The 14,118-nt window shown below is 41.7% G+C and overlaps 1 protein-coding gene across 1 annotated transcript in view; it reads right to left on the bottom strand.

Annotated features, from left to right (window-relative positions):
* The window catches only part of LOC121394826 (zinc finger protein 239-like), a 601,589-nt gene that overhangs the window by 83,012 nt on the left and 504,459 nt on the right, over nucleotides 1-14,118 (bottom strand). The window lies entirely within an intron of this gene.

Raw genomic sequence — 14,118 nt, 5'->3', positions numbered from 1 at the left:
GACTCAATTGGCGAGAGCTTCCTGCTTCCTCGTGGTAGTTAGAGTGGATGCGGAAGATGGCCGAAGCTGGGCGCTTCAAATACACGCTCCGCTATGGCTCCGCCCCCCTCTGACGTCATTCAAGCAGCGTAGCACAGCCGTCACTCCTCTGCGTGTCACGGTGCGTTCCAACACACCAAGCGCACAGTAAACACTCGGTAGAATGAGCAGGGAAAAGGGAGGGAGAGAGGGTTCGAGACAGGGAATATCTAGAGAGTATATTCACCAACTGAGGTACTAGGCGCTGTGTTTCAAGTCCTTAAATCCACAAAAAGAGTTCAATCATGGGCCACTGCGTCTTGTCCCAACCAGGATGCCGTTCAGCATATGGAAGAAGCGGTTATATCAAAAAAGTAAAAATATAGCTGTCCATATCACAACACACCGCTTTATAATCAAAATATGAGTCAATTACTGCTGCCAATTACTGGTCACTAATAAACAACTTATTTAGATCAAATTGGGAGCAGAAGTAGTAAATACTGTTAATAAGCATGTTGGAGACCTCTAGTGACCAAAAAGAGGCAAAACCACAATCTCAATAATTTCTCCAAAACATGCTATTCAATAAAAAAATATATTTTATTCACATCAGTAGTTAAAAAACATGTATAGTAATCCCTCTAACGCCTAACGCGTTTCATGCTTACCCAGCACTTAGTCATAGGCAGAATCCAACTAGTCTTTCTTGTTTAGTTCCTTAAATACTAGCACATATAGTCCCTCCCCTTAATAAAACCAATCACATACATATGTTACAAATGCCATATATCATCCAATGGACTGCAGGCTTTGATCTAATACAATGATCTATATGTTAGATAATACATGTTACAGGGCATATACAAAAATATAATTCACAAATAGTCATAAGAAAATATAATTAAATATAACAAGTCACATCAAATGTGTAATTGAGGCCTAGTGGCAACCTGGTCTGTAGGTGAAAGATCCAATATACCTCTCTTTTCTTTAATTTCATCAGGAGGTCACCCCCTCTAATGCCTGTCTTAATTTGTTCTATCCCTTGTATAGAAAAATACTTTAAATTACTGTTATTACATTCTTGGAAGTGTCTAGTGACATTGGTTTTGCTGCTTAGTTTAATATTGCTCACTTGAAACATCAAACACAGAAAACAGACAGTGGACACAGAACAAGACAAACAGATCCTTATGGAAAAACAAGAACCCTATGGAAGAACAAGAGACACCAAGGGACAAAGACAGAGAAAGCTATGCACTGAGGAAGAAGACACCGAGAAAGTAATGAACTTGTCATCTAAATGTCTTTCCCCTATTCATTTACAGGTTTTGGCGAAGGGTCTCTCTTTTTCTCCTATTAGGAATTTTGATATTTTTGAAACAATGTTAGACGTTAACCAATTTGTTAGGAAAATTGTATTGAAGAAGTATTTTGCACAAAGGGAAGAGAATGAGAGAGATTTGGCTATCTCAAATCCCCCAGAAACAATAGACACCTCTAGATTCAAAAATCGTAGTGAATTTTATCCTACACAATTTAGGGGACCATTGGTTGACGTATTCCAGACAAGAGTAGAAGAAGCACTTTGGCAGTTACATTTTAAGAATACAGATACACAATGGTCCTCTAACTTGACAATAAAAGAAAAAGCTGCACTAAAGGAACTACAGGAAGATAACTCCATAGTCATAAAGAACGCAGACAAGGGTGGAATGGTAGTAGTCCTAGATGCTGTAACATATAAAGATGAGGCCTTGAGGCAACTTGAAGATAGAGGAGCTTATTTGCTATTGGAAAGGGATCCTACAGAAACATTTTTACATAAACTAGTGACATTGGTGGAGCTGGCTTACTCAAAGGAGCTGATCACTGATATAATCAAGGAATATCTTATACCGAGCTCTCCTGTTATACCCACATTTTATCATTTACCTAAAGTACACAAAACTCAAAGGCCACCAATTGGCAGGCCGATTGTATCTGGAATAGGCTCATTGAATGAACACCTGTCTGAATGGATAGATGCTCATTTGCAGCCATTAGTGTTACGACTGACTAGTTATGTCAGGGACACCACAGATGTACTGGACAAGCTTGATAAGATTGTGTGGTGTGAGGGGTACAGCTGGGCCACACTTGATGTGGCCTCGCTTTACTCCTCTATTCCACACGATAAGGGATTGGAGGCTATTAAATTTCATTTGGATAAATACAGTAAATATACAGAAGAGTTGAAAGACTTTCTCCTAAAAGCTATAGGTTTCTTATTGAAACACAACTATTTCCTGTTCAATGGCCAATATTACCTGCAACAGTGCGGGACGGCTATGGGAGCCAAATTTGCGCCCTCCTTCGCTAATCTCTATATGGGGTGGTGGGAAGAAACCCATCTGACAACAATCAGTAACCAACATCTAAAATTTTATATTCGTTATATTGACGATTTGCTGTGCATTTGGACAGGAGGAGAACATAAGTTCAGGGAATTTGTGGTGGATATTAACACCAATGACTTGAATCTAAACTTTACAGACACATTCTCTAAAGAAGAAATTGAATTTTTGGATGTCAAATTGATGGCCAAAACCAATACTATACATACCACTATTTATCGGAAACCTTGTAGTGGTAATACTCTGCTACATGCACAGTCTTGCCATCCAAGGAGCCAAATAGCTGGAATTCCAATAGGACAGTTCCTGCGACTACGCAGAAACTGTTCCACCCTGGATGAATTCAAAACCAAGGCAGATGAAATGAGGGACAGATTTAAAGAAAGGGGATACAACAGCAAGTCTATTCAGAGGGCTTACACTAGAGCCGAAACCACTGACAGGGTTATACTCCTGACCCCACAGAATAAAACACACAAGAAAGAATTTGGTCAAAAAATTTCTTTTATTACACGATATAGTAGACAATATAAAAAAATTGTCAAAACAGTAAAAAAGTTTTTGCCTATATTGTATGCCGATAGGGATTTCTGTAAGGCATTAGATCCAGGAATAGGATGTGTAGCAAGACGGGCCTATACTTTGGGTGATTCATTGTCTCCGAGCCTATTCAAAGAGAAAAATAGCAGAAAACAAGATTTTTTGAGACACAGTGGTTGTTTCAAGTGTGGGCACAACCGCTGCGTCACATGTAAATATCTAAAAGTCTCTGGAGAGTTCAATTCAACTGTGACCACAACTACATATAAAATCAAACAGTATATCAATTGTTGCAGTAGGGGGATAGTTTACCTCATCACCTGCACTAAATGTGGCAAGCAATATGTAGGTTGTACTATTAGATCTCTGAAAGAACGTATCAGGGAACACATCAATCAAGTGAGCAATATTAAACTAAGCAGCAAACCAATGTCACTAGACACTTCCAAGAATGTAATAACAGTAATTTAAAGTATTTTCTATACAAGGGATAGAACAAATTAAGACAGGCATTAGAGGGGGTGACCTCCTGATGAAATTAAAGAAAAGAGAGGTATATTGGATCTTTCACCTACAGACCAGGTTGCCACTAGGCCTCAATTACACATTTGATGTGACTTGTTATATTTAATTATATTTTCTTATGACTATTTGTGAATTATATTTTTGTATATGCCCTGTAACATGTATTATCTAACATATAGATCATTGTATTAGATCAAAGCCTGCAGTCCATTGGATGATATATGGCATTTGTAACATATGTATGTGATTGGTTTTATTAAGGGGAGGGACTATATGTGCTAGTATTTAAGGAACAAAACAAGAAAGACTAGTTGGATTCTGCCTATGACTAAGTGCTGGGTAAGCATGAAACGCGTTAGGCGTTAGAGGGATTACTATACATGTTTTTTAACTACTGATGTGAATAAAATATATTTTTTTATTGAATAGCATGTTTTGGAGAAATTATTGAGATTGTGGTTTTGCCTCTTTTTGGTCACTAGAGGTCTCCAACATGCTTATTAACAGTATTTACTACTTCTGCTCCCAATTTGATCTAAATAAGTTAATCACCATTCAGACCTCCTAATTAAGTGTTTATTAATTAAAATACCCTCCCTTGTTCAGTGAATACTGGTGCTGCCCACTCAGTTTTAAAGACTCACTCCAAGTGATTTGTGGGCTTTATCACCAAAAGATGTTGGGTTAATGTCATTCATCCATCCCACTTGTGTCCATACGAGTAGACCTAAGGGCCCCCAGCCCAAAATCTCACAGTACCCACTGTCCAGGGCAAAGGTATAGGGGATTTGCCCAGTCATTCAAGGGTTACTTGATAAGGGAGTGTTAATTCATAGGATTAGCCCTGTAAATATGCTCATCTTGCCAATTAAAAAGTCCTGCAAGAATGAGTGGCTTTTTGTTCAGGATCTTAGAGCAGTTAACAAAGTCGTTATTGCAGCCCATCAGGTAGCGCCAAATCCGACTACCAAAGCAGGTTACAGTCATTAAGTACTAAGCCCACACTGGGTCCTCTGACCGTGTAACACAAGATAATGCCTATGTTGATGTAGCTGCAAAGCAGGCAGCGTTGTAAAATAAAATGTTTACAGCATGTGTTGTAAAAGAACCAACTCTACCTGTTCCCTCTAGTGCTGTTTAGTGATGGGTGAATTTATTCGCCAGGCGCGAATTCACGGCGAATTTGCGCGATTTGCGGCTAGTGAATAAATTCGCAAAACGCCCATGAAAATTCAGCGTCAAAAACGGGCGCCGGCATCGGAAAAACGGGCGCCGGCGTCAAAAATGAGACGCTTGCGCCATTTCGCGCGAAATTCTCAAATTTTTCTACGAAACGGCGCAAATTCGCCCATCACTAGTGCTGTTTTTATCAGCCCTTCAGGACCAAATGGAACCTGAGGAGAAGGAACATTGGCTTAAAGCCAGACGTACACATACTCCGGATGTTGATGTTTTTGTTTGGCATTTAGGTGATTGCCCTGTTGCACCCCGTGCTCTGTTACCATATTTGGTTGCTGCCTCACATGGTCTCACCCACACTTTTTAAGGGGGGATTTGTGATGTAGTGTCAGGAATGTGTTTTGCCCCCGGTTCTCATCTATTGCAGCCAAATATGTATAATTATGTTTTATTTGTGTGCAATATAATCTAGGTAAGACTATTCCAACACCTATCAAACACTGACCTAAACCAATGTATCCATTTCAGATATTGCAGATAGATTCCATACAGTTAACTAAATGTTGTACCTATGAATACGTATTTGTTTGTGTTGACTAATTCTCTGGCCCATTGTAAAAGCTTCAGATGAAGCTATAGCTAAAGAGCTAATTGCAGAGATTGTCTGCAGTTATACACTGCCTGAGGTATTATCCTCTGATCAAGGTACACATTTCACTGGACAGGTAATGTAATTAATCTGCAAAGACATTGGGATTCATCAAATGTTACACACCATATCATCCCCAAGCTAGTGGGAAAGTGGAAAGTCAGCAGGCTAATTAAAGTATGTGCAGAGACTAAACTTGCGTGGCCAGATGCCCTTGATATAGTGCTTATGTCTGTCACACACACTCCCCAAAGGCTAAGTACACTCTCCCCATATGAAATATTGTTTGGGAGACAAGCACGCATGACTCAGTACTTTCCTTCTACTCATCGTCTTTGCATGAACTATGGAAGAATGACTGAATATGTTACTAAGTTACCTAAGGAACTGACCAAATTGTGCTCTTGAGTTTTATTCTTCATTACCAGATCCAGCGGATGTTCTGGAACCACATGTTCTCATTCCAGAAGATTGGGTCCTCATAAAGAGACGCAGTGCCAAAGATCTTCAACCTCACTGCAAAAGACCATTCCAGGTACTCCTCGTCACAGAAACAGCTGTAAAGGTTGATGGGAGACCGAATCGGATCCACGCGTCTCACAGTAAGAATTTAGTAAATTTATACTTACCGAAATTTACTTTTCCCTTAGTCCCTTTTCGGCAGCAACCATGAGATATATTTTGTTCCCTGGCTGGTAGGACAAGCAAAAAAAGAGTTAACAACTTCCTAGCCACACCTATAAGTAGGAGTTACCTCAACAGTCCACAGTGTAATCAAAAAGTAACCCAGACAAAAAACATGCTTGATATCTTTAATAGGGTAGGGTAATAGTTTGCTGCCGAAAAGGGACTAAGGGAAAAGTAAATTTCGGTAAGTATAAATTTACTAATTCCCCTTCGTCCCTCTCGGCAGCAACCATGAGAGTTAGCGAGTAATTAGGGTGGGTCTGTCGCTACACCGCCCTCTGGATTATGCCACTGCCAAAGGAAGCTTCCTGAGAGGCCAATATGTCCACTCTATAATGCTGAACAAAGGTATTAGGATTGCTCCACGTAGCTGCACGGCAAATATTATCCATGGAAACTCCAGCAATCTCTGCCCATGAAGTTGACATTTTCCTGGTCGAGTGTGCTTTTATTTTAAATGGTGGTACCAGATTATCTTTGATATAAGCCATCTGTATAGTCTCCCTCAGCCAACGTGCAATAGAGGGTCTTGAAGCTTTAAGACCTCTATTTTTCCCCGCAAAGGTAATGAACAAATTTTCCTCCTTTCTGAAAGATTCCGTGCTTTTCAGATAGACCTTCAAAGCTCTACCCACATCTAGAAGAGACAATTGTCTTGAGACTGAGAGTCCTGATTCATATTGGGAAGCACAATCTCCTGATTAACATTACTATTTGTAACCACTTTCGGTCTGAAGGAAGGTAATGTTCTCAGCACTACCCTATCTGGAAGGAAAGAGATATATGGTTCTTTGGATGACAACGCTTGAAGCTCTCCAATACGTTTAGCAGATGTAATTGCTACTAGAAATGCAGCCTTAAAAGAAAGACATTTGATAGAACAATCTTGTATCGGTTCGTACGGGGATTCACACAACTTCTTTAATACACGAGAAAGATCCCAAGTAGGCAGTGGCTGCATCACTTTAGGTCGAATCTTCGATATCGCCTTCACAAATCTTTTCACTAAAGGCAGTGACGAAAGAGGTTTTTCCATCAAAGCCGAAAGAGCCGAGATCTGGACCTTAATAGTATTTACAGCGATCCCTTTTGCAAATCCTTCCTGTAGAAACTTTAGAATTGTTTCTATCGGTGGCTTCTTATGGCCAATCTGATGAAGAGAACACCAGCTTCTGAAAATCCTCCACACTCTAGAGTATACTCTATTAGTGGATTCTTTCCTTGATTGAATCAGAATATCTACTACCTCTGATGATAGCCCCTGTGATGTCAGAATGGACCTATCAGTCTCCATGCAGTCAACTGAAGCCGAGCTAGATCTTTGCATCGTATTGGTCCCTGAGTCAATAATGTCGGTATCTGGGGAAGAATCCAGAATTCCTGTCTGGACATTCTCATCAAGGGTGCAAACCAACTTCTCTTGGGCCAGAATGGTGCTATCAGAATAGTTCTCACTTGTTCGGCCTTTATCTTCTGAAGCACCCTGGGTATCATTGGAATCGGCGGAAATATATATACTAGGTGAAAATCCCACCTGAAGGACATGGCATCTAGAAAATCCGACCGATCCATTCTGTTGATCGAACTGAAGATTTCCATCTTGCGATTTTCTCTTGTCGCCATCAGGTCTATTACTGGAATCCCCCAGTGATCTATTATCCTCTGAAAAATGTTGTAATCTAGAGACCATTCCCCTGGAATAAAAGTTCTCCTGCTCAAACAGTCTGCCAGGATGTTGTCTTCCCCTTTTATATGAACTGCCATCAGTCTGGCTACACATCTCTCTGCCCAAGATAGAATTCTGTACACTTCCTGGCTGAGTACTGGGGCTCTGGTCCCACCTTGCTTGTTTAAGTATGCCACTGTGGTGGAGTTGTCTGACATGATCTTCAGGTTCGAACCCTTCAAGTGATGTTGAAAAGCTTGGATGGCCTTGAACACTGCTCTCATCTCCCTGAAGTTTGAAGACATGGAACTCTCCATTGAATTCCATAGACCCTGCGCTGTCATCTCTCTCAGATGGGCTCCCCATCCTGTCTGTGAGGCATCTGTGGTAAGAATCGTCCATTCCACCTGATGGAAATAAGACCCGGTCGAGAGATTGTTCTTCTGGAGCCACCACTTCAGATGGACTCTTGTATCCCTGCTGAGTATAACCTTCTTCTCCAAGGATGACAACTGACGGTCCCATCTCCTTAGAACCTCTGATTGTAGCGGTCTCATATGGAATTTTGCCCAGGGTACAGCCTCTATAGATGCTGTCATCAGGCCGACTACTCTCATCAACTCGCGAAGGGAGGACTGAGGACTCTTGAAAATCTTTTGGACTGCATCTATGAGCTTCACTACTCTGTCCGTAGGTAAGTATAACTTCATCTCTTCTGAATTGATGATGTATCCCAAGAACTGAATTGTCCTTGCTGGAACCAGGACTGATTTCTTCCAATTGATTATCCACCCCAGCTTCTGTAACATCTCTATCGTCTGTATCAGATGTTTCTTCAATAGAGAGGCTGATACCGCTGAAATCAACCAGTCGTCCAGGTAAGGAATTATAGATATACCTTTCCTCCTCAGTATCGCTACTACTGAAACTGTTATCTTGGTGAATACTCGGGGTGCTGTTGTTATTCCGAAAGGTAAAACTCTGAATTGCAGATGAACCATTGAGCCCTTGATTACTACCGCTAAACGTAGAAATCTTCTGTGAGCCAGACAGAGGGGTACATGGAGATAGGCATCCTTGAGGTCCAAAGAAACCATATAATCTCCCCGCTCTATGATACTTTTTATCGATCTGATGTTCTCCATCCGAAAAGATTTTTTTCTGATAAATTGGTTTACGAACCGTAGGTCTATGATGGTCCTGAAAGCACCGTCTGGTTTTGGCACTAAAAACACCTTTGAATAGGTTCCTTGGAACCTCTCCCCAAAAGGAACTGGTTCGAGTACCCTTGAATCTAGGAATCCTAGAATAGCTTCCTCGATAGCCAGCTGTCTTTCTGGTTGGGCTAAGGAGGTGAGAATAAATCTTTGTGGTGGAAACTGTAGAAATTCTATCTGATATCCTATTTGCAGGAGTTGAAGGACCCAACTGTCTGTAATCGTCTCTTCCCATTCTGGAAAAAATTCCCGCAATCTTCCTCCCACTGGAAGAGCACTTCTGGCGTCAGAAAGACGACTTCTTTTTCTGGAAGGATGGTCTATCTCCTCCCTTGTTAGCTCTGAATGGAGTTTTTCTGAAGGGTCGAAAGGAATCATTATCTCTCTTTCTTTTATCCTTCTGGGATTCTGAATCACGAACTGGAGATCTTCTAGCTCTAAAAAAGGATCTCCTGTTCCTTCTAAAGTTCTCCTGCGGCAGACGTTTACCCTTAGAGCTTGACAAGGATTCCAGTAACTTGTCTAGTTCGGCACCAAACAAATGTCCTGGCTCAAAAGCCATAGTGCAGAGGCTATTTTTTGAAACTGCGTCAGCCGACCAATTTCTTAGCCATAAGGCTCTTCTAGCTGCCGTAGATAAAGCCATAGCCTTAGCAGATAATTTAACACCTTCCACAGTAGCATCACATAGGAAATCAATCGCCATACTGATCTTGGAAAGAGAACTAGATAACTCTTCTCTAGCTATGCGGTTGTTGATATCTTCATCCAGCTGCTTCAACCAGAATCTAGTGGAGCGTGCCACTCCCGAAGCTGCCAAAGCTGGTTTACATGCTGCCACTGCCGCTGTGTAAGATCTTTTCAGAATACTATCTGCCTTCCTATCCATAGGATCTTTTAATCCTGACCCGTCTTCTACAGGAATGACAGTCTTTTTGGACAGCCTAGCTATCGCTATATCCACTTTGGGAGGGGCTTCCCAAGATTGCAGTTCCTCCTCTTGTATTGGAAATAGAAGCTTATGTCTTTTAGTTATAGTAGGTGCCTTCTCTGGCTCTTTCCATTCTCTTTTCATAAGGTCTTTCATGACCGAATGTACCGGAAAAGTTTTAGACCTCTTTGTAACCTGAGAAGTCGAGGGTAGAGCTTCTATGTCCTCAAAGGAATCCATAGTAGATCTGACTTTCTTAATTAATCTAGCCATATTATCTGTTGCAAATAATGCTAGAGACTCCTCCTCCGAGGATGAATCTTCCCCTGACAATACTGGAGAATCCAGAGGACCTTCTGGCAGTCTAGAATCCTGTAATTCTGCCATCATCTCCTGCATTGTAGATTTTATAAAATCTTTTATCCAGGTAGTAGAGGGTACAGATTCTGAACCTTGTTTCTTGGCAATACATGTCATGCAGTCCATGCACAATCTCTTGTCATAGCCTTCAGGTAAAGGTTGATCACATGCTCTGCATTGCAAATGTTTAGACTTCTTAAGTCTTTTAGCATTCGGATCCTCGCTAACAGGAGTGGACATCTGTAACAGAAAAAAACATGCACCAGTCAGAATCTGATCAAGTAATAAGTTCATTATCCAACATCACCCTCACTCACACTACCTTACAGCCTAACCAGGAGGCTGCAGCCTAGGCAGGGAGACACGCCAAAATTCTGTGCGCAACCAGCTTAGGCGCCACTAGAATTCAGCGGATTCGGCGGCATTCCGCGCACGCTCTTAGCGTCGCGCCCAATTACACAGCCGCCATCTTGGATTAGGGCAGCCCTAGACTACCCGGACTTTAGTGCGGCTGAACCTGGGGATGCGTCCTGCCTTCCCCGGATCTCCTGCCCCTTGGGCAGTCCATCCTACGGTCTTCAAGTCCCCTAGGGACCTGGAAACGTTCCTTCTGCTTTCCCTAAAAAAGAAGAGAGAAAACAAACAGGATTAGAAATTCTGCTTACCTACCATCTAGGACAAGAAAAACACCGTGGACTGTTGAGGTAACTCCTACTTATAGGTGTGGCTAGGAAGTTGTTAACTCTTTTTTTGCTTGTCCTACCAGCCAGGGAACAAAATATATCTCATGGTTGCTGCCGAGAGGGACGAAGGGGAACCTTAAACTTCCACCTGTTGTGTAAGTGGGGGGGAATTGTAGGACATAATAACGCCTCTTTCCTTCCACCTAAGTCCCAGGGACCATAACATCCAACGCTAAAGATGTAGGTCCCCATCGGGTGAAGATCTCCAGCAGAATCAAGTCTTTGTGGGCCAGATGTTTGGTCCGAATCTGTGTCTTCCTGCTGCACATCCGTATCTTCATTGCTGTGCTGATTATAGCACTTATAAAGCCTGATGTTAATGACAGGTCCCAAGTCAACACAACAACAGCCTCACCAGCATCTGAGGTTAATGTTTCATCACCAGATCAGGTTAAATTTGTTCATAGAGACTTATATGCATAACTGTTTGAGCCTAATGATAATGCTCTTGTTAAAATGCTTGTTATAGCAGCATCAACACTATTACTGATTGTTAGATATGTACACATTCTCCTTTGTCAGCTCACAGTATGACATACATAGTAGAATCTCTATCCTGTCAGGACATAGTTAACAGTCCTCCAGGTAATTTGACACTTCTCCAGTATAACACTACACTTATTCCAATGGCCATCTCAGGATTCAGTAAAGCACCAGTAGTGTATTTTCATAAAACGGTGTCGCCCAAGGATATTGGTAAGTTGGTACACTTATGTTCTGATGGCCTTTGTATCAACAGTTCAGCTAATCATCATTTGTTGCTGTTGTTCTTGCTGTACCTCCTTATTTTCTCACTCTTTTCTAAAGGCAAATTCTTCTAGGCCTGTTCTGTTCTATCCTAAGAACGCTACAAGTCTGAAATGACTTCAATGAACCACCACAGTGTATGAACATTATATACCAGATATATTCTCATATAGGTTGTATGCATAGCATTTATAAGGTATGCTATATTTAATTGTTTGTTTTGTATTATTGTTGCCAGACATACTGACGAAAAGGAGGAGTTGTAGAGGAAAAGTCTTGCAGGCCTTGCTTGGCCCCCTTAATGGAGTGAACAGTTTCTGGGTGCCCATGAGGCCCTTCTAGAAACTGTTCAAGGTTATGTGTAACATCTGCTGAGAAGGTTCACAACTCAAACTTATTCATGCTGCTCGTGTGTAGTCACTTGCGTGACTAAAGGGGGGATTGAAAGGGGGGAACTGAAAGGGTTAACTTTTATCCTTGAAACTTCTGTCCTTGCTCAAACTTCTTTGTGCAAAACATGCTTATATGGCACGTACTCCCCAGCTGGTCTGAGCAGCCCCCAATGCCCTTGGGCCAATATGTTTCTTATCTCTTCTTAGCACAGCCCAGTCTCACAACTTCTACATTGTTTCTACAGACACACACTTCTCATTTTCCCTTAGGCTAAGGCAGGGATCCCCAACCTTTTGAACCCGTGAGCAACATTCAAAAGTAAAAGGAGTTGGGGAGCAACGCTAGCATGAAAAATGTTCTTGTGGTGCCAAAGAAGGACTGTGATTGGCCATTTGGTAGCCCTTAACTGTCAATCTACAAGAGGCTCTATTTGCAGTACACCTGGTTTTTATGCAACAAAAACTTGCCTCCAAGCCTGGAATTCAAAAATAAGCTCCTGCTTTGAGGCCACTGGAAGCAACATCCAAGGGGATGGAGAGCAACATGTTGCTCACGAGCTACTGGTTGGGGATCACTGGGCTAAGGCATACCTTTGTAACACGTCATATTGGCTATATAAGCAACTGCTGTAACCCTAATAAATCGGAACTTGCTTTGTAACACACGAGCCTACTGTGTCGTTCTTTGCAAGACCCCTGCGCAGTGTATCTGGAGGGTGTAATCAGATGGTTTCTGCCGTGCCAAGACGAACCGGCAGCACAGGGTTAGCACAAGGATAGCACAGTGAAAGCCCGGGATTTCTCCTGTTCCTTTCAGACACAACTACAGCCCTGTCTCCCAGCAGCGCACATTCTGCCAAAGCGACCCCCCCAGCGATCAACCGGACTTCTTTGCAAAGTTGATGGTGACAGAGAATTGCCAAACGGATTACTGTGTGCATTGTCCCACTGTCCCACTACCATGTGCAGAGGGTGCTGTTTGATATTGCCATCACTGTTAATCCTTCATATAACCAACAGAGGGCGCTGTGTGATATTGACATCACTGTTAATCCTTCATATAACCAACAGAGGGCACACTGTTATTCTTTCATATAACCAACAGAGGGTGCTGTGTGATATTGCAGTCACTGTTATTCTTTGATATAACCAACAGAGGGCGCTGTGTGATATTGCAGTCACTGTTATTCTTTGATATAACCAACAGAGGGCGCTGTGTGATATTGCAGTCACTGTTATTCTTTGATATAACCAACAGAGGGCGCTGTGTGATATTGCAGTCACTGTTATTCTTTCATATAACCAACAGAGGGTGATGTGTGATATTGCAGTCACTGTTATTCTTTAATATAACCAACAGAGGGCGCACTGTTATTCTTTCATACAACCAACAGATGGCGCTGTGTGATATTGCAGTCTCATCCCCAAACACACTGTTGGTATAGGAACGATTGAAAGTGACTGCAATCTCAGCTACTGCCCGCTGACTCGAGTATAAGCCGAGGTAGACTTTTTCAGCACATTTTGGATGCTGAAAAACTTGACTTATACTCAAATATATACGGTAAGTTATTCTAAAACAACTGAACTTGCTGTGTAATCAATGAAGACGTTTCACTACTCATCCGAGCAGCTTCTTCAGTACAACTGACTGGTGTGGGAAGTTCTCGGCATATAAACTCTTCCACTAATCCAATCACAATGGCACATTAGCACATTCCTGGCTGCATAGCAACTCTTCACCTCTTTGAATTGGATTGGATTAGTGGAAGAGTTTATAATACAGAGAACTTCCCACACCAGTCAGTTGTATTGAAGAAGCTGCTCGGATGAGTAGTGAAATGTCTTCATTGATTACTCAGCAAGTCCAATTGTTTTTAGAATTATTTATATTAGATATACAGGTACAAAGATCTAGATGAATGAAAATCTTCATAGTCAGCAGTGTGTAATTTAAATTCACAATTTGTGATGCTGTTTTGTGAATATTTTCTCCACCACCAAAGTTGTGGTGTAACTCAGATGCAGAGTATTTGCACAAGTATTCACAATTTGTGGTTTTTGC

This window comes from Xenopus laevis, chromosome 6L (assembly GCF_017654675.1).
Source record: "Xenopus laevis strain J_2021 chromosome 6L, Xenopus_laevis_v10.1, whole genome shotgun sequence".
In the NCBI taxonomy this organism is placed as follows: domain Eukaryota; kingdom Metazoa; phylum Chordata; class Amphibia; order Anura; family Pipidae; genus Xenopus; species Xenopus laevis.
This window is presented reverse-complemented; position numbering and strand designations above follow the sequence as displayed.